At 41.2% G+C, this 19,357-nt stretch overlaps 1 protein-coding gene across 1 annotated transcript in view; it reads right to left on the reverse strand.

Moving 5' to 3' along the window:
- Positions 1-19,357, reverse strand: part of FOXK1 (forkhead box K1) — a 56,206-nt gene that overhangs the window by 35,703 nt on the left and 1,146 nt on the right. The window lies entirely within an intron of this gene.

Genomic DNA, 19,357 nt, shown 5'->3' on the forward strand with positions numbered 1-19,357 from the left:
CATGTTGGGTTTCTCAGAACAAGTGAGAATTTGCTGTCAGTCATCTCATGGTCAGACAATCACCCTTAACACCTATTTCAAGATACCTGACATAATTCTCTGGAGGGCAAGATGGACACTTGTCATCCTTTCAGTCAATGTGTACCATAAATACCAACATTTCAGGCCACAATCAATGTGCAGGGGCTGTACAGAGCAGCCATTACAGAAAACTGCCCAATTACCTCCTGTAACCCATTTTTCTGCATCTTCATTAACCAGCTAAGCAAAGAACCACAAGCCTGCATCTATGAAAATCCTAAATCCATTCCCTATTCACAAAACCCTTTGAAGCAGTGTGAAGGGATGTGCCTTGGACAACATAAAAGACTCACTGGGAAAGTTTAAGCACCTGTGCATCAAAAATGAAACTAAATTTGGTTAGAAAAAGATAACAGTTTGCTTCACTTAACTAAACATACATCTAAGCCCTGAAGGTCTGCCCACAGAGAGATAAGCTGACTGAGATAAGAATTACTACCTGAGATTCTAATTTCTTCAAAAACAAGGCTCTGAGGATTGCTGTGACCTCTGCAACAGCTGAGCTGGGAGAATTTATTGACCAAGACTTGTTGCTTTGTGCTGCTGCACTCTGCCCAGGGACAGCAATGCTTTTCAGAACTTCAGCTTTTCTACAGCACAAAGCCTCACTGCATCCCCCAGTACAAAACAAATCACTTCAAAATCACTACAAAATACTGAGAAGGACGTCTCCCATTTCAGTAAGTAAAATAACCAAATCAATGTTCTCTGCCTTCACAAAAATAAACTCAACCCTTACATCCCAAGGGGAATAATCAACACAAGTATTTTGCTCAAAATGAATATGTTGCTGGAATTAAGCAGTCTGAAGCAGCAAGGTAGGCAAAAGCACAAGTACAAAAACCACCTTTCAATCATAAGTGAATTAAAATGAATATTAGTTTGAACAATTGTCATAAAACCATACAACAAGCTCTGCAAGCTGTCTAAGCTGTCACTGGAGATTAGGTACTATTCACCCCTCCCTTGCAATAAAATAATAATAATAATAATAATAAAATCATCCAACATTTCCTGTTCCACTCCCTACCCTCCCATTTTTCCCCTAAACAGCACTTAGTAAGCAATACCAGTAAGAAGCCAGTTATATCATCCACTTGGGTAGTGCTACCTCCACCAAACAAAAAACTGCACTGAGGCTACAGAGAGTTCTGGAGGAAAGAAGACAGATACATTTAATTCCTTTTAGTCTAAATACACATCACAAACATGTGCCTATCACCATGGTAATTTAAGAGTCACTAAAATGCTTTTCCTTACACATCTCTATAGGCTACGGGACACAGGCAGTGTAACTGCCACAGTTTTAGGAGTGCTTGGCTCATTTTGGAGATTACTGCAGTCTAAAATTAAAGGGTTTTCAGAATTTGCTATTTCCCTTTCAACTGCTCTACTGCTCTGAGCAATTTAAGCACAGAAATCATATTGAAAACCTGCCCATAAAGCCCTTTATCAAACACACAGAGAAATACCTCATGGCTGGTAAAAATCACTTGTATACATGAAGAGATAAGCAAAGGGTCTGCAAGTAAATGGTGAAGTCCAGAACCCACATTTGTTCTTCCTGTAATGAATCAACTCAATCTGAAGAAAAGCAAGACATGCACTTGGCCAAACAGCAGCAGGATAAGGAAATAAACTGCAGAGCTGCCTGCAAATGCCTCTGGTATTATCCACTATTGTTCAGTGAGAGGAAAAGCTAGAAAAATCACTGTTACTCTTTGTAACATAACTGACAGAAAACTAGATTTAAAAAGCACTGAGATCATCTGGAAATAAAGGAGTACAGTGATCTCCCCCACTGCTCCAATGACAGAGCAACCCATTGTAATGTTTGGTCATAATTAATCTGTAAGTCACCACATGAGTTTAGATCTGGAGGACTGGTTCCTAACCTCAGAGTTACCCTGAGCTCACAAATCACTTGCCTTGCATGCTTTGCAGCACACTCACTGTATTTAATATATGCTGTCATGTTTAACACTGCAGATACACAAAGGAGTTCATCTGTCAGCCAAGACTGAACCAGAACTGCCTGTGTGCATATGTGAGTGAGCTCATGTTTGAAATAATTAGTTCAATTCAAAAGACAGTGGTCTTACTTCTACTTCATGAATTTAAATTTTCTTCTGTAGGGAATTTCTTACAGAAAAAGTTCCAGCAACTATTTCTCTTGCCATGTTCCACCAGATGCACAAGTAGCTGAACATCAGTGTTGTGGGGTCCCTGGCATTGCCTCAGGTATTGTTCCTGCACTAGAAATAATGTAAATCCAGTTTTAGTAAAGGCAAACGCACACTGAAGTCATCAGGAACTCCTCATATCCAATTCAGTGGAATTTTTATTGACTACCCTGTAAATTCCAGATTACTGGAAGGATTTTCTGTCTTTCCCCTGAAATACATCTGAGTTAGCTGGAAATCCTAAACTTTCCTGGACTTGCTGGGATGAGTAACGGGAAACTGGGTAAAATTCTGTGTCTCACATGGATGGCTTACTGGTTTCTTCTGCCTTAAAAATAATCTCCCCAAAGAGATATCAATTGTGTCACTCAATCTCATGTAGATTTATTTTAACACAATCTAAACCTGATTCTCTGCTGTAAGAGGCATTCCCTCCACTCCACCACCATTCCTTCTCTTCTGCCGTTTCCTCTCAGTCCCACCCTCGTGCCAACAGCACCACCCAAACCTCTGCAGAGCAAGGCAAACCAGGTAGATGGAATAATTACACATCTCCTTTTTGGTGGGACTAAGTTGCCAGGCAGATCAGATCCCTTAGCTTGCCTTCCAGACGGCATCACCAGCACAGAGAAGGTGGAGGGGAAAAATATCAAGCAGAGAAAGGAGAGAAGAAGGTACCAGCAAAAAATGTTTCAGGTTTGTCATGGACTATAAAAAAGCACGTAACCACAGACTCAGATTTAAGCATCACATGATCCAAAGACTGCATTCTCCTTTCAGAAAACAAACTGCAATTCATTCATTTTGAGAAAAGCCCTGGTCTTTATCAGGTAAATCACATCAGCCACATGCTGATACTCTCAGGCTGGAAATTTTCAAAACTTCCTGAATCAGAGAAGTCACCATTTTTAAAAAATTCAGCCTAATAATTTCAAATCCCAAGTCACTCAGCTGTGTACAAGGGGACAAAACAAAGATCCAAAATGTTTTCTGCATTCCAACAGGAGCCTCCTGTGGCTGTGTACCCATGGCAATCCTCCCATGGCAACTGGCAGGGCCCATCTGCAGGAGCAGGAGTGGGTTTTGTTTATCTCTGATGGGATACACAGGCTCTGCATGCTGCAAAATCAATGCTGTTTAGTACCTTTGTGCTTCCTGAGCTTATTCACTGAATAGCCTTGAGAAAGCAAGTGCAGTAAGATGGCTGAACAAGGATAATGCTTCAGGAAAATTTGAAATTTCTTGGTCACAGACACGACCTTTTCTTTAGGCTCCCTTGTTACTGTTTAGCTGGAATTGTATGCACAATAAAGGGCTTTTTCCCCTAATGAGAAGGCACCCAGGGTACACTGGGATTTGCCTAACACTGCAGATCACCAAGCTTAAAACGAGGTACCCAACACAGCCAGACAAGATTTCAGATGGGCAAAGAGCGTGTGCAGGCAAGTGTATCTACTTAAAACAAATACTACCAGCAGCATCAGGCAAAACCACAACTTATGAATAGTTACATCTCTTAAAAGCACCAAGTAAATTAGCTTTAATGAATGTTTCTATTGAGCACAGTTGCACAGGGCTTCCCTCTATGCCATTTCATCAAGGTTCAAACAAATTGAGAAACACTTCCACATAGAGGCAGATTTTCAAGAAGGTATTTTAGCAAACTCCTTTTGAAGACAGCAAAGTTTGGCCAGGCTTCTGGGATTCTTCTCCCTGGCAGCAGCAGACACACACAGATGTACAGAGAAAAGATCTGTGATCCCTCAGTCCCTGCAGACATCCCCTGACAGCACTGAGAGCAGCACTGCCACTGCCCAGCCCAGCAAAACGCAGCGAGTGAAACTCAGCCAAGCAGGTGCTGGGGGGGAAGGAGCATAAACACCCCCAGGCTGATAAGAAAGGCTAAAAAGGAAAACAGATCCCAGAAGCCCAAGCCAAAGAAGTACAAAATGCTGGTCTGGTTCATATATTATCTTCTTTAAAAGCACACAGAAGAAGACAAGCATTTTGGTTTTAGGCTCCAACAAATGGATGCTAAAAGTAAAACCTTCAGGAGGGTTTGCTCTGTAGACATCATGCTGTGAAGATTCAACAGCCATTTTATTCTACATATCTTTCCCACAATTTCTTATCTTTTTTAGCAATCCTTTCAATTGCTGTCAGAGAGCTAATGGATAAATTGAGTTAATTTTTCATTCAAGTGAGAACATTGGAGGCTGCTTCACACTGGAGAATTAGCAGTGAAGATTCAAGAGCTGTATTTTTGTATATATGTCTTTATTTTACATTCCTCACATCTCTTTATTAATGTTCTGATTTCACTCTTTGAAAATTATTTGAGACATCAAGCGCAGCTTCGCTTTCAGATTCTCCCCTTTGAGTAAAACAGCACAGAAAAGAGAAAAAAAGAGCAAACCAGGTAAGATATTATAGGTGCTCCTTTTTCAGCGTAATGAAACACCGCAACAAGGTCAGGGAATAAATTCATGGAGTATCAAAATAGCAGCTCACAGAAGAGCAGGGGAGAAACTGCCAGAACTGCTGAGAAGGGTGTTTCAATCTGCTAATGGAGAGCCAGCAGGAATAGCAGGAGGCTCCTTCTGAAGTTGCCACCCTGCCTGAAGAATTAACATTATCGACAGGCCTTCTCCAGATTCTACTATCCCCAGCTTGGCAGGATGCATCTTGTAATAATCCTGCTCAGTTGAATGCCAAAATAACCCCAACTAGAAGCTGCTCCAGTCTTCTCAAGAGAGCCATCAAAGTGCAAATGGTCAGGAATGTGCTTTTTCAAAAATGACCTTTCTGAAAGGTTTTTAGCAGCAACTATAAGCCAGCCCTAAGCGTCTGTTCATTCACCCTATTGTCTGCAGAAAAAGCTGAAGGATATTCTCAAAATACCATCACTATCACCAGTTATTTACAAACTCAATCCACACCTGACTAGGGATTAATTAACTTATCTTTTTAAAACATAAAAAGCCTCAACTACTAAAACTTATATTAAAATTCATCCAGAAAAATCTTGACAATTATTTCCAGACAAATGATGAGCAAGATGATACCAGAAACCAAGCCATGGTATAATCAAAGGAATGCAATTAGTAGGCTTTTATCACAAACACCATTAAGGTGAAGGGTGTTGAAGCCCGCCACAAAAGTCACCTTTTAAATACTGATGGCAACACAACATGGTTATTACTGGGTGCCCATCCACTGGGCAGAGAGAAACAAAGAGGTGGTGCTGTAATTGTACCTCCCTCAGCTTCACATTTCAAAACATTGGAGTCAGCTTCAAAATATGCCATTCATTCCAAAGCAGGAGCACTGGGCACAGGGCTGGCTATCAGAACACAAATTCCTGCTCCCTTCCCAAGTGCTCCTATTGCTTTGCACACCAGCACACTGCAGGTCAGCAGCACGTAGGGCAGATTTCATGGAGTACAGCCAGGGAAGATCTACCTCAAGTCTGCCAAGGTGCTAAATGTAGGAGCCTTAGGTCTTGCCTACACCCACAAAAATCAGATGTGCTTTCAGATCAAAATAAATTAATCTGCATCAATGACATCTACCTTTGATCAATACTGGGTAGGGGTTTTGTTTGATTATTTTTATTAAAGGCTCCCCAGGGTGAATTCTGGCCCCACTTCCACCACAGCATTACAGAAGCTGCTCTGTTCTGCTGTCTAGTCCTTACAACAAACAACTTCATGTCTCTGAGCACAGTTAAGTTACAGTGAATTTTTTTCTGTGTGTCATATGGCAAACCACATCTTCACCCAGCACCACACTCTGCCAGACAATTCCACTCTCTCATTTATTCTGCCTTTCAGCTTTTCAATGCTGAAAAGCCCTGCAGTTGCATTCCCAGGGGTGTTAACAGACCTGCAGAGAACATTTAGCAAGATGTCCTTAAAGGCTAAAATTAACCATAAAGCTGCTGTTTATTTTGAAGCTTGGGAACAGGGAGGTGTTTTATGTGTCAGAACGAGTGGCCTGACATCAAAAACCTGATATGAAAGTTTGCCACCGAAGAAGCGGGCTGGCACAAAGAGCAGACGAAGCTTTTATTTAAATGAAGTTGGCTGCCTGCACCAGAAAGTTTCACTATCAGCACTGCAGATGCCTGATACCATCTGTAACACACAGCAAGCCTATTATGTTATTTTGTTGTGTGTGTGGTTGTATACATAAAAATAAGGAGAGTTAAGAGACTCTATATAACACACAACAGCCTGTGTACCATGGCTGCTCTAATCAGGTATTCCAACCTGTGGAGGTCTAGATCCTATCTTAACCATTTCTGTACCAGCCAAGAAATATTTATCTGCAGAGAAAACGTAAATTACGTGCAACACGTGTGTGTATCTCATTTGTATCATCAAATCTTAGAAGTGCAAAAATCCCTTTCCATGTTAGGCTGATCAATCTGTTAATTTTTAAGTATACTGTCAATATTACGTTTTGTTTCTTTTTTCCTAAAACTTGAAAAATATCAGTATTTGTGACTTGAAAATAAATAACCAAAACTTAGCATGCTACATATAGACACTCCAAAAGCTAAATAGTTATCTGGTTTGTATCTAGCTAAGAGGGGCCAGAAAACAAATTGTTTCAGTTCCAGAGAAGGCTTTTTAAATGAACTCAGTCTCTTTTTGACTCTAATATTTCTGTATTTTAATTTATTTTCCTAAATAGTGCCCACTTTCCAATCTTCCATTTCGAACTTCTTTGCATTCCATATAACAGCATTATTTTTCAAGATGCCTTTTTTAAAAGGATCACCACTTAAAACTCCTGTAGGTCACAGCCCCTTTAGCATGTTTCAAATCCTGATTTCTCTCTGTGGAGATCAGCAAGCCTCTCTCACCAAGAGAAAAATAGAGATCCCCTCCTCAAGAGCCAAGGGGTGTTTCCAGAAGGCCAAGCTGAAGAGAAAGGAGTGCATCACCTACACAAACCGCCTTGCTCGAGCTTTTACTGTGTCACACAAAGGGAAAAAGGCTGTGCTGCCAGGGATCAGTCCCCTGCCAGCGATTTTGGACAGCAGCCTCTGGGACACACCATGGCCACTGCACAGACATGTGGACAACGTCAATAACATCACTATCAGCTGCAAGTAGACACAGATGACCAGGCAGCCACTCCCTCCTCCCAGCCTCCTTTGTGTCAATAAATCTTACCCTGGCTGTTTGAGCAATGTTTAATCATAAACAGTTGGGAACATGCTCCAGAATATAAACAAAGGTGAGTAGGAGAAAAACGGAGAGTGCAGTACTGAAAATCACTCGCCACTTGCTGCTGAGCCAGGTGACAGAGAGCAGAGAAACAAAGAGCTGCTGGGGAACAGCACACAAGCACCTGGTGTTCATTTAAAGCAATGACCATGCAACAACATCAAAGTATCCAGGACTGCAGCCACGGAAGGATTTCAAGGATAAATGCATTAACATTCTTGGTTCTCTTAAAAACAAACAAAAAAGAAAAATTAAATTGCTTAGAACACCCACTCAGATGCATGGAAATAAACTACCCTCATTGATCTCATCCCACTGCGATTTACAACAGTCATCTTGATTCCCTTCTGTGTTGCTAATCAAGCTAAAATTAACTCCTCTCCTGCTCTCCTGCTTACCACACATGCTAGAGCCACAAACATCAACACAGGGGCAGCAGGATCAATTGTTTCTCTCTACAAGTGCAGCCCACCTTGCTCATTTGGTAAACTGTATTTAGGATTTACAGGATCTCTCCAGGGATTTTAACCACGTTTATCATGGGGCTGGGTAGCTGTTTAGACTGGGTGACAGAATGAGTAGCTCTACACTTCAAACACTTCTGAACAAATTCTAGTCATTACTGGCCTCTATGGACCTCTGTAAAATAGGCTGCAAGAAAGTGGGGATTTCAGTCCTGTTCAGCCAGTGTCCATCCTGGAAGAATCAACATCACACTTGTCACTCCTACTCTGACTAAGAGCTAAGATGTGTCTTAAGGCAGCATCTCCATGAAGCCCTGGAGGACTCTTCATTCCCAAAAGTTTGGGGCTTATTCAGAGGACACAGAGCTTTGTTTATATGGTTGTCACTCTAACAACACGGGCAAAAATAAATATCATATCCAAGTGTTCAGTTCTAAAGCGGCTTCATTTTAGATCCCAATGCGATGTTTCAAAGGAAAAATGCCAAAGCAAAACAAAATCCCAACCCTACCAGATAACAGCCATTAAACAAAGCTCAACTACAGATCAAATTGGCAGAACTGTGGAGTGGAACAGAAGTTTCAAAGAGAAAAGCACTCCATGGAGATAAATATACTTCAAGTGTGTGCTTGACAGCAGCCTAGGTTTTATGGTATTGGAAAAATACAGCACAGTGATAAACAAGGTTAGTCCATCCACCCCCATGGTAACTTGTGTCCCACTAAGTAAATTCAAGTGCACAATGAAAGGCAACTCTTATGAAACAATGCAGGATGACATTTAATTCTGAGTTCTGCTCTGGCCACCTCATCCTGCCCTGATCCTTCCCCAGACATCAAATTCTACACCGTAAGGCTGAAATGGCAGACACTGCACAGCCTTGGATCAGGAACACGTTTTGCTCAGCCCTTGCAAGGACTCAGAGGTGTGACGTCTCTCACCCTCCTGTTGGATTTCTCATTTCCCACTTTCCCCAGTCCTAAGGGAGCACTGCCAAACCACAGCTCCGATCCCAATGACAACACGTAGCCCCTGGCTGCTTCAAGACTCCTGGACTGTGGCTACTCTGGCAGCACCAGGCAGTGAGTCTGACACTGCTTTCCAGAGATGTCACAGAAACACTCAACACCAGCTCTGGAATACACACACATGTACCCATTTTCTGGTGCAGTGAACCAGAAAAGGCTGCCTAGCCCCCATTCACACTCAATTTTTCCCTGCTCCAAGATAAACCTTAAGATAAGAGCCTATGTCTGGCTTCCATTCTACCACAGCAGAGACCACAAGAAGTGACTCAGCCTCTGCCACCTCCTCTCATTCCTTCCCTGCTTCTGTGAAATTCAAGAGCCCTTCTGAGAGGCTTTCCAAGCCTCTGCTGGTCCCACTGATCTTGGTTAAAATGAAAAAGGTCAATATTAACTATTTTCCTTCTTTGCTCATCTTGGCAGAAACACTCAACTATGTTTCCCCCTCAATCACAAACCACAATTAACACTTACCTCAGTGCCAAAAAAAAGCCCCATCTGCACCCACGTTCAGAGGAACTTCCCTATACCAGCTTCTACACAGAGTTCTGTTTTCAATAAGAAATTAAACAGTACACCTAGAATTAAATATGTACTGACAGAATGGAACTAACTGCAGGGCCACAGTTGGACTCTACAAGAAGCACTGGTTATTCATTTCCATACCTCGCTCAATACCAAGAATTTTAAATCTTTGCTTAACTGCCATGGAACTTTCAGCTGGCTGCAGAGCCTGCCCCTTTCACCACACAAGTCTGGCCAACTTCAATTCTACCCCCATTTTCATCCTAACTCCCATTTCCTCGAGAAGACCCTTCCTTATTACTGCAAGCCTCCAGACTCTTGGGGAATTTCTGTACCCTTGAGAATAAGGGGAAATTAACTGTTTTAAAATAGCAGTTCATAAAAATCTCCTAATAACCTTTCCAGAGAGAGGCACTTGTTTCAGCATCTTTGCTGGATACACTAGAGCAGTTTGAGTCTCATGTAAAATCTCATTTACAATGCCATCAACTTTCTTCTAATGGGCCATTCATCATAGTAGGGTTTGCTATCAAGTAGCCAGCCCAATACCTTGAAAGGTCTCACACAAGTCATTTAGCAGACTCACCCTTCCAAAGCCAGGGAACTACATATAAACACATTAGGAAAGGCTGTGCAAAACAAAATCACCTCAGTAAAGCTCAGGAAAAAACCTCCTAATTTCCACATATATATGCCAGAAAAAGCCTGTGTGTGGGATGGTACTAACCTTTGAATTCAATCAGGCTCTCTAAGAGGGCTCTAACACGCAGAGCATGACTGTGATGTATTTTCCTTTGAGGCTGGTTCAGTTCATTTAGAAAGTGATTTGGAAAAGCTAATGTACTATTTATGTATGTTATAAAAAACTACCCATATGGAGTTAAAACTTTGCAAAATGTTCACATAAGTCCGTTCCACTCCCTCTGAAGACATTTCACAATCCATTCAATACCCAGTAGAGGAAGCCAGGATTACTGTTTTAAAACAGCTCTGAGGGTAGTTTAAATGTTTTAAAAGCTGACAACTTCTAGACTCAGAGCCAAATAAACATTTGGGGCAACAGTCTCTTACACAAGTGTCTACAAAGTGACATCCACCTGCATCCTTCCAAACAGTGACATTTAAAATAAAGGATAAAAGAGAATCCCAGGCACAACCTTCCCTCCTACTAAAAAAGAGAATAATTTTACTATGATTCAGATGATGATGATGTACTGAATTGGCTTGTGAAAGACCACCTAGCAGGACGTGGTTAAGATTGCAAATAATAAAAAAACAATCACAAGATTTCTAAGGTATTTTAAATCCTGCCAATATATACAACTGTGCTGAGGGGTTTAGTCCTTGAAAAGAGTTTAACCAACTGAAGTGACAATGACTCTTGCAAAACACAGCACATGTGGAAATTGTCACCCCAGTGGTTTCACTATTTTTAAACTACAAAAATTTTGGAGAGTTATCTTGTCATATTAATGGCATAGTTTAATGCTTCCTTTGCTTTGCTTGAGGAGAATATACAGAATTAGGGAAACATTTTACTTTAGTGGATGTACCTTACATGGAAGATTTGTAGGAACTTCACAGTTTGCAGTATCAGCTTTTTGGGGAACAAAATTCTGGCCATTTTCTGCTATAGGATTTTAATAGGAATTCTCATTCTTGCAATAGAGAATAAAGCAGGAAGAAATTGAGAAGAAACTGTAGTCTCTTGGAGAAGAGGATGCACCCACTTGGTGACAAGAGACCTCACATTCAGAATCAATATCCCCAAAACAAACTTGTTTCCCAACTTCATCCTGTGGCTGTTTGCAGTGATTTTTACACAATTGTAAACAGATGATGTGCAAGTCTAAACTACTGGATTGTGCCTATTTTCAACAGCCAGTCTGCATATGCCTTGTTTACACAACATACAAAATGATAGTGGTTCTTTCACTGAACCACTAGCCATCAGGAATTTTCTCCTAAGAATTCTATGCCTGAAGGAAGCCTCAGTGCTTGCCTTAATATTCCATAAAGGCATTAGCAGCAAAGCATGTGCCAGCCTTTGACTTCCTTTGCAGGTCTTCCCAGGACTAAAACAGTTTCGTTATCTTGTCTCATTAGACAGTGTCTGAGGGAGAGATGGGAAAAGAAGAGCAATAGTAACTATCCAGCTGAATGGACAAGGCAGAAGGAGGCAAAGCCACCCAACTGCCAGGCTTGTTGACAGCCAACACCCTTTACACATGGTGGGCAGGCAGCCACCAGCACCACGTTACAGCAGCCATGAGACAATCAAAAAAAGGAATGAGATCAATAAATAAATAGCAGTTGGAACATCTCCCACACCAAGAGCCTACCCTTACTGGCTTGGGCTACGCCTCAACCTGAATGTGAAAACCAAAATCCTTTTTGGCCTACCCATCAGGTAGAGACAAAATGTGCTTTCTGTTTCTAGTCCTCTTCTCCTCCCACACACTCAGGATTCCGAGTGTGTAAGAGTCCAGAGTTCTTATGCCCTCGAGAGAGGAAAGGCCTGAAGTTGCTCAAGAACAATTCCTTTAGCAAGTGCACAAACTGGCTCTGCAGGGAGTCCAGTCCTGCTTAGACAAACTGTTGGTGGCTTCTGTATGTGGCCTAAAGGGAGATAGAAGATTAAAACAGTTTGTGTGGGAAGATTTCCCAAGGCTCTCCTTGAAGTGGCACGAAGCAGAAAGAAGGGGTACAGCTCCAAGGTTGTATTTCAGAGAGAGAGGGGGAGGGACGTCCTTTTCCACAGTGCTTACACCACCTCTGCAAGGCTTTTTGTCTCCTCATTCTGTCCTAAAAACTGGAGTGGATTGTACTTGCACATGAAATCAGGCTCTTATGCTAGAAGATTCCTGGGGCAGGATAATAAGTGGTAACAATGTACTTAAAGTTTCCTTCTACTTCTTCTCCTATCCTAATCACACAGCATATATTAACAGAACCAGACAAAGACTGTCCATCTTTGCTCCTTCAGCTAAGGCAGAGCTCCTAATTAACTTCTACATTATTTCTCCCCAACTGTCAAGATGTCCTCAAAGAACATGAAAATTACATATCTGGTACATTTAAAGGAGGGAGGAAAACCACCAAAGTAAATTGCACATGCACAACAAAGGACAACCCAAGAAATTAAACTCGCTTTTAAGTTACTAAAAATAGACAGGATGGGAGGGAAGGGACTATCAATCAAATCTTAGAGTTGCTGAATATTCAAAGAACAGCCTTGTAATAGACTGCTCTCTCAAGACTGCTTGAAATTTTTATGATAAAAAATGCAGGAGAACATGAAAAAAGGAGCAGAAGGATAACGAAGAGCAAAATACACATGACAGAAGTGGATACAGAGTATTAATTAGGCCATTAAGATACTTAAATGTTTTACTGTCCAATAAAATATGTATTTCATAAAAATTAAGTGCCATGCAGAAGGAACGCACACATGCATTTACTGGGCTGTTCTGAAGAAACCAAAGATGTGAATTACAGGCAAAAAACCATTTGTGTACAAGAGCGAACAGACATTAGTAAAATTGTATTTGTACTATGAAAACAAAGAATACACAATTGGATGGAAATTTTCACTCACATTTACTTAAGAGAGAAATTCATCTGCTCAATAAGCATCTCATCAATCTGCTTTTATGAGGAGTCTGCAGTCAACTGAAATAGGGAGACTTATAAATACTTGAAAAAACAGTTCAGTGATTAATACTGAATTATTGACTGAAGTGAATGCATTAAGACCAGACAATAATTTGTACTCACAATTAGTCGATTAACCATGTCTGGAAGTACATCAAGATGCCTTTCCATAGCCCAAATTCAGGAGACAGAAAAAAAAACACTTCAGCTTTTTCATCTTGCAAATTTGTCAAAGAAAAAAAAAATCACTGCAAAAATGACACCTCCACATTTTCCCTGATTTCAGTTTTGCAGTCAGTTACATCAGAGCCCATCAGGCATTTCAGATGCATACACCAACATTTTAACCTAAGTTTACCTGCCAGAAAACACCACACAAGCTCATGGGACTTCTTAGGCATTTGCTGCAAAGCATATTCAACTGTAAGAGAACAAAGACCTTCACCACCCAATACCCTGTGGATATTCTTTCTTTACAGTGGATATCTCAGTCATGAGTCTTTCAACCTCAGGAAACTCCTGGATGTACAGGGACTGAACCAAAGAGAATGAAACAAAGCTGGTGTTGGGCATGGCTACATGTGAGAGAAGCCTCTGTGCTCTGAACAGCTATTAAAGAGAAGGAAAGGAAAGAATCTGTACTAAAAGCAAATGAGAAATTTTCTCCCTTTTCATTAACATCACCAACTCAAAAGCACATGATTTTTCTTTTTTTAACCACAATTCCACTTGGATTGGAAAGGAAAGCTGTCTCATCCACATCCAACCAGCAGTGAGGTGAAGTTGGTCTGTGAAGCATTTCTGTGACGGAGCCCCTTGGCTCTGATGGCAGAACACCCAGACCCTGCTCAGGCACTGAGCTAGAAGGAACTCAGTAAATCACCACATGCCAGAGGAGCTGATATGGAGCTGAGTGCTAGCAGAGATCCCCCCAGAATAGGAAAGCCAGCTGGAGGGAACTGTCAGCTCTCTGAGTGGTTTAACAAGCACCTCACCAGCCTGTGTCCCCTTTGTCACCCCAGGCTGTGACAGAGCAGCCCCCAAACCCTCGCTGGCTCTGCTTTCTGACATCCCTGCACAAACTCCTCTCAATAACAGACACTAATTACCACACCTGGGCCAGCAATAAGCCTTTATTTGCATGGCATAAGTGGCAAATTCAAGTAGTTCCCTGTTCTCTACCAACATCCTGTTGCCACATCTACTCCTCCAGGCAACTGCAACACCGAGAGAGAGAATTTGGTGTCCCACAGAACAGCTTTGATGCCAAATGGCCAGTGGAGCACTTACTGGGAGACTGCTGACAAAGACAACAGGCACATTAATCTGCTTGTCATTTATGCTCTCAGTTATTCAGTGCAAGGCTGCCTATCACATTTCCTGGAGAGGGAGGGTAAAGAACAAAGCAAACAGCATTATTTTGATTTGTTACTGGGACAGATGCTCTACCATGAGTATGCTCACACAGCTGGCACCAAAATAACTAGGATATGAATTACTACAGATTTCATCATTTTTATTCCCCATTTTCAGAAAAGCAAAAACTTTTACACTCATTCATCCTCTAGATTTATATGAAAACAAAACAGTACCCACAGGAAGGAAGCCACAGTCACCTAAGGATACGTGCCATGATTAAGAGTTTGCTAGCACAAAGAAGTTACACCAGCACAACTTGAATCCACATTTATGACTTTATAGCTGAGACTCCACACAAAACTGTACAAGACAAGTGTGGCATGTTCTCATTAGATTAATCTTTTCATAATCAACACATCAGCTAAGCTGAACCAAGCCTGGTTTAAAAGAATCCATAAGGACATACACTGAGTTTTGCATAACCTTAGTTTATATTCACAACCTGACTTACAGCACAGCTATTTTTGAATCAACAAATTGAGCAGCAGTTTCACATGAGAGAAACTTTCCCTTAAACGTTTAATATAACTCATGACAAATTGAGCTGCTTAGCCAAAAATTATTACTTGACATGAATTCCATAATTAAAATCAGGTAATCCTTTATCACATCTTGCTGTGCAACAAAAAAACCTGTTCTCGAAGACAGTCTTTGAAATTAAGTAAGAGCATGAAAAATACAAGATGAAGCACTAAGAAAGCAAATCTTTAAAGGGTTTCTAGCAAGAGTAAAACCACCATCCACAAGCTGTAGCACAGCAAACAACGTATTTCAAACAAAGAACAAAAACAAGAAAATTGTTGCAAATGCAGATAATGCAATATTTAAAAAGCAAAACTACCTGAGGAGCTACCAGAGACAACATACATATGCAGCATTTCAGAAACAACTAGTTCTGCAGTTGTGGTTCTGTGGTCAAAGCATTTCCTTGGTGTGTACACAGGGTGTGCAGCTGCCCCCAGCTGCAAGGACACCCTCCCCTCCCTCGTGCCCACCGTGATGGCATCGCTCCAACCACAAGAATGGAGCTGGAGTGGCTGGGGAGGTCACCAAAACACTGCAGTGCATTGTGCACATCTCCATTTCCCTAGAATATGACATTTTTTTAAACTTGAGTTAGTGCCTGGGGTTTCTGGCTATCGGACTGTACAGCCACATCCCTTAGAAATTGGATCTAATTCTCCATTTTCTGGTTGCTGAGACACCCCCACTACCCAAACACCAAAGGGAACTCGTGTACTCACAATATGGAAAGATTAATGCACGTGTAAAATTCTGCAGGATCAGCACCTTGGTGTGTGGTCAGAGTATTGGACTATTTATTTTTGTCAAGTTTATTGAGCACCTAGAAAAATCCCATTATAAATAAAGCAGCATACTCTTAATAAAACTTGACATGCATGGTAAGTTTTCAATTTATAATGGGGCTTATATACATAACGTTTTTATTTTAACTCTGTGTTTTAATTTGATTTCCTACGTCCATATATTTACTTCCCTTGAATTTATTCTCAAGCTAAAAAAGCTCCTCCGTTTATTTCCGAAATGCTAAAAGAACTGCAGGTTTAAAAACTTGTTTTTATGCTTAGAAACCTCATACTGAAAGAACTCATTTACACTGAAAAACACCAACTTCAGGCTCCATTAATTATGCTACTGCAAAAATTCTAAATGGTCACAGCAGCCATAAGCAAATATCCCATGAAACATTCCCAGACAAGCATCATTTTCCAATCTATTGAGCTCACAGTTCAAAAAGCTCAAGTGCTATTATCAGGTTATGCTCAAGCAACACTCGCAGGTTTAGTCAATAGAACTTTTGTATTTAGGAGCATCTGAAGACCTGACTCATAGCTACTTAAAATTCAGGTTAGCAAGTTAAACTTTCAACTGCTACAGCTCCTTCTGTTCTAGGGAACAAAATAAATAAATAACTAAACAAATGCTTATTTTAGTTACTGAAGTGTCTAACTTATTACTGCCAATTATTTTTAAAACAGAGTCAATTTTGAAGAAAACAAAGAACAAGTTAATAATTCATCATTAACCTGATCCTGTAAACACCTGATTACACCACAAATTTGAAGAAATTACTGTCTTCAACAGGAAAAAAATACTGCACTTAATGGTTCCTGCTATATCTTACACTTTTGTTGGTATCAAGAGTTTTTAAAACCTAGTGCATATCCTCCTGGTAGTTTTGAGTTCCTCTCTTTCTTATAGAAAAATACCCAGATATTTACCTACAGATTTCCAGCTCCCACCAGCACAGCTAAAAAAACATCACAAGCTATAAAAAGAGTTTCTAACAAATCCTTAATTTGATTTGAAGCACTTATTTTTGATGTAAGTACTTCCATCGTTTCATCTTGATTTATATTTGTAATGTCTGCTGTAGTGTGGCACTTATTAATTAAACTGATTAAGCATCTTCAGCTGTACCATAGGCCCTCCACTCTTTGATCCACTTTGCTCCTAACTGTCATTAACCTCTAGGAAATGTCCTCTTTGTTGGTTATTACTGTTTAATTATACTGTATAGTTATGTCATTACATCTGTGAAATACAGCCTCCCATAACAACACAGCTGTGGAATATGATACTCCTGCCCAGCAGTACAATCCTGGTTACAGCAGAGAATCCACACACACCACGTTGATGGAGGAAGTGATACAAAGCTTTTCAAAAGCCCTTGATTTTGAGTAGGGCTGTTGAGACAGGAGGTAAGTACAGGCTTCAAGAGAGGTCTCAAACTCCCCCTCTTTCCTCCTTTCCAACCCCTCCTGACAAGATCCTCCATACATTTCAGGAATTACTTCTAAACTTAGAAAACTTAGAAAAGAGAAGTTCTACACAGAAATAGTAAAGTGAGAAGGAACCTCAGAAAACAGAATTTATGAGCTCATCATCTATTTTTTGACGAATAGTATGAACTACAACTGAAAGACACTTTTTCCTGGAACCTTCTGCTTCCATTCACGATCTCATGATGCACAAGCATTTCCTCTGCTTGTAAAGTAACAGCAGCAGTGACTGCAGTGGTCCAAAGAAAACAGCACTTTGCACATTTCTGCCATTCTTCACAGGTGTGGGGGGAATAGGGAGGACAGCCACTCAAACAACTGGTTTTTAGAATATTGCCAGTAAGAGCTCCCCACATCACAAGGACCTCCCTCTAAAACACTGGATGGAATGGTCACTAAATCCTGAGATTGAACATAAACTGTACATTCTGCTGGTACACGGAAAAGGTGTGGCTGTATCAAACACAGCAGGAGTGTTACCATAATATGCAGAAAACATTGTGTAAAATCTGTGTACTTACAACCCGTCCTCACTTTGTCCTCCTGACAACATTACCTGGCAGTAAGCACACAGGCTTCTCTACAGGAAAGAAATGGCACTTTATGTTTACTGGGGAGAGATTTTTTTTATGTGTGTGTGTGTGTGTGTGGAGAGGGTGACTGGGAGAGAATTGCCTGATTTTTCAAGAGTGGAGATAATGAGATAACAGCAGACAGTTTCAAGCCTCAATCAAGACCTGTACGCCAAGCTTCAACAAGATTTTCTTTTTCCTGGTCTGAGTTACAAACCCTTGACTGGCCAGTAAGGAGTTGTTTACCTGATAGAAGCAAGGGGGCAAATTCCTTTAGATCGATGCAAAACATTTTCCTACTCTGGAAGTCAGAAAGGGAGGAGCACCAAGTTTATTTATGTAGCCCAACCAGCAGCCAAGCTATGAGGATGCCTTATTGTGTAGAGTTCAGAAGTGTACATTAAACTCCTCCCTTCAAAGCAACGCAGAAGGAAAGTTGCCATTCCCACTCCAGGAGTCAGGAGCAAAGGGGAGAGAAATAAGCAATGAGGTTGCTGTTTGACATAGTTTTCTGTCACAATGCTTATGATTAACCAAGTGAAGAAACAGAACGACAGGGAGCAGAGAGCTTGCACAGATACCAGAGCCAGAGGGAATGACAACAGAAGTGCCCAGGGCTTCGGGTGGTCTTGTTTTACAAAGCCAGATTAATTAACCAGACACTAAAGGACATCTCTTTTAGAAAATGAAACACGTTAGAAACCAAAATGCCTCAGAGAGTGAGCAGCTAGGGAGCTATAAGTAAATTACTAAGTACAAAATGAAGCAGCCTGCAGAGGAAATGAGTAATTAAAAAACTCTCCCCTGAGCGACAGGCTGGCGAGAGAGGGATAACTCCAGGACCCTGGTGCGGGAGGTAAACAGTGCCTAAGCCAAAACGTGACAGATGAAAACAGATGTTTTATACAAACAACAACCCCCCAATCTCCTGTCTTTACAGTGCACTCAGAGATGGCATTAGGCACAGGCAGTCTGGAACAACCTGAGGAGATGCACACAGGAATTACATCACCCACCACTATCACGCTGCTGCCCCGGGGTGAAGCACTGCAGTCACTGGACAGTACTCAGCAACTATAAACAATATTTTCAGAGGAAGAAATAGAATAACATCAACCTCATTCTTCTTTCTGCAAGAGAATTAACAGAGCACAGACCCTGGTGGCACAGCAAACCTTTCTGCACCTCTCTCCCCTTCCATAAGGAAGCAAAGTCACCCTTGGGCACCTGCTGTCCTGGTGAGCAGCATCATTCCCAGCCTGGCCTGACTCCTTTTCTTCTGCTGCTCCAAAGAGACACCAAGAACAATACCTAACTTGCCAACCCTTAAGTAAGCAATTCTGGCAAAGTGGTTTCCAACTTTTTCCGCTAGATCTCTTCCAAAGAAGACAAG

This window comes from Molothrus ater, chromosome 16, assembly GCF_012460135.2.
Source record: "Molothrus ater isolate BHLD 08-10-18 breed brown headed cowbird chromosome 16, BPBGC_Mater_1.1, whole genome shotgun sequence".
Classification (NCBI taxonomy): domain Eukaryota; kingdom Metazoa; phylum Chordata; class Aves; order Passeriformes; family Icteridae; genus Molothrus; species Molothrus ater.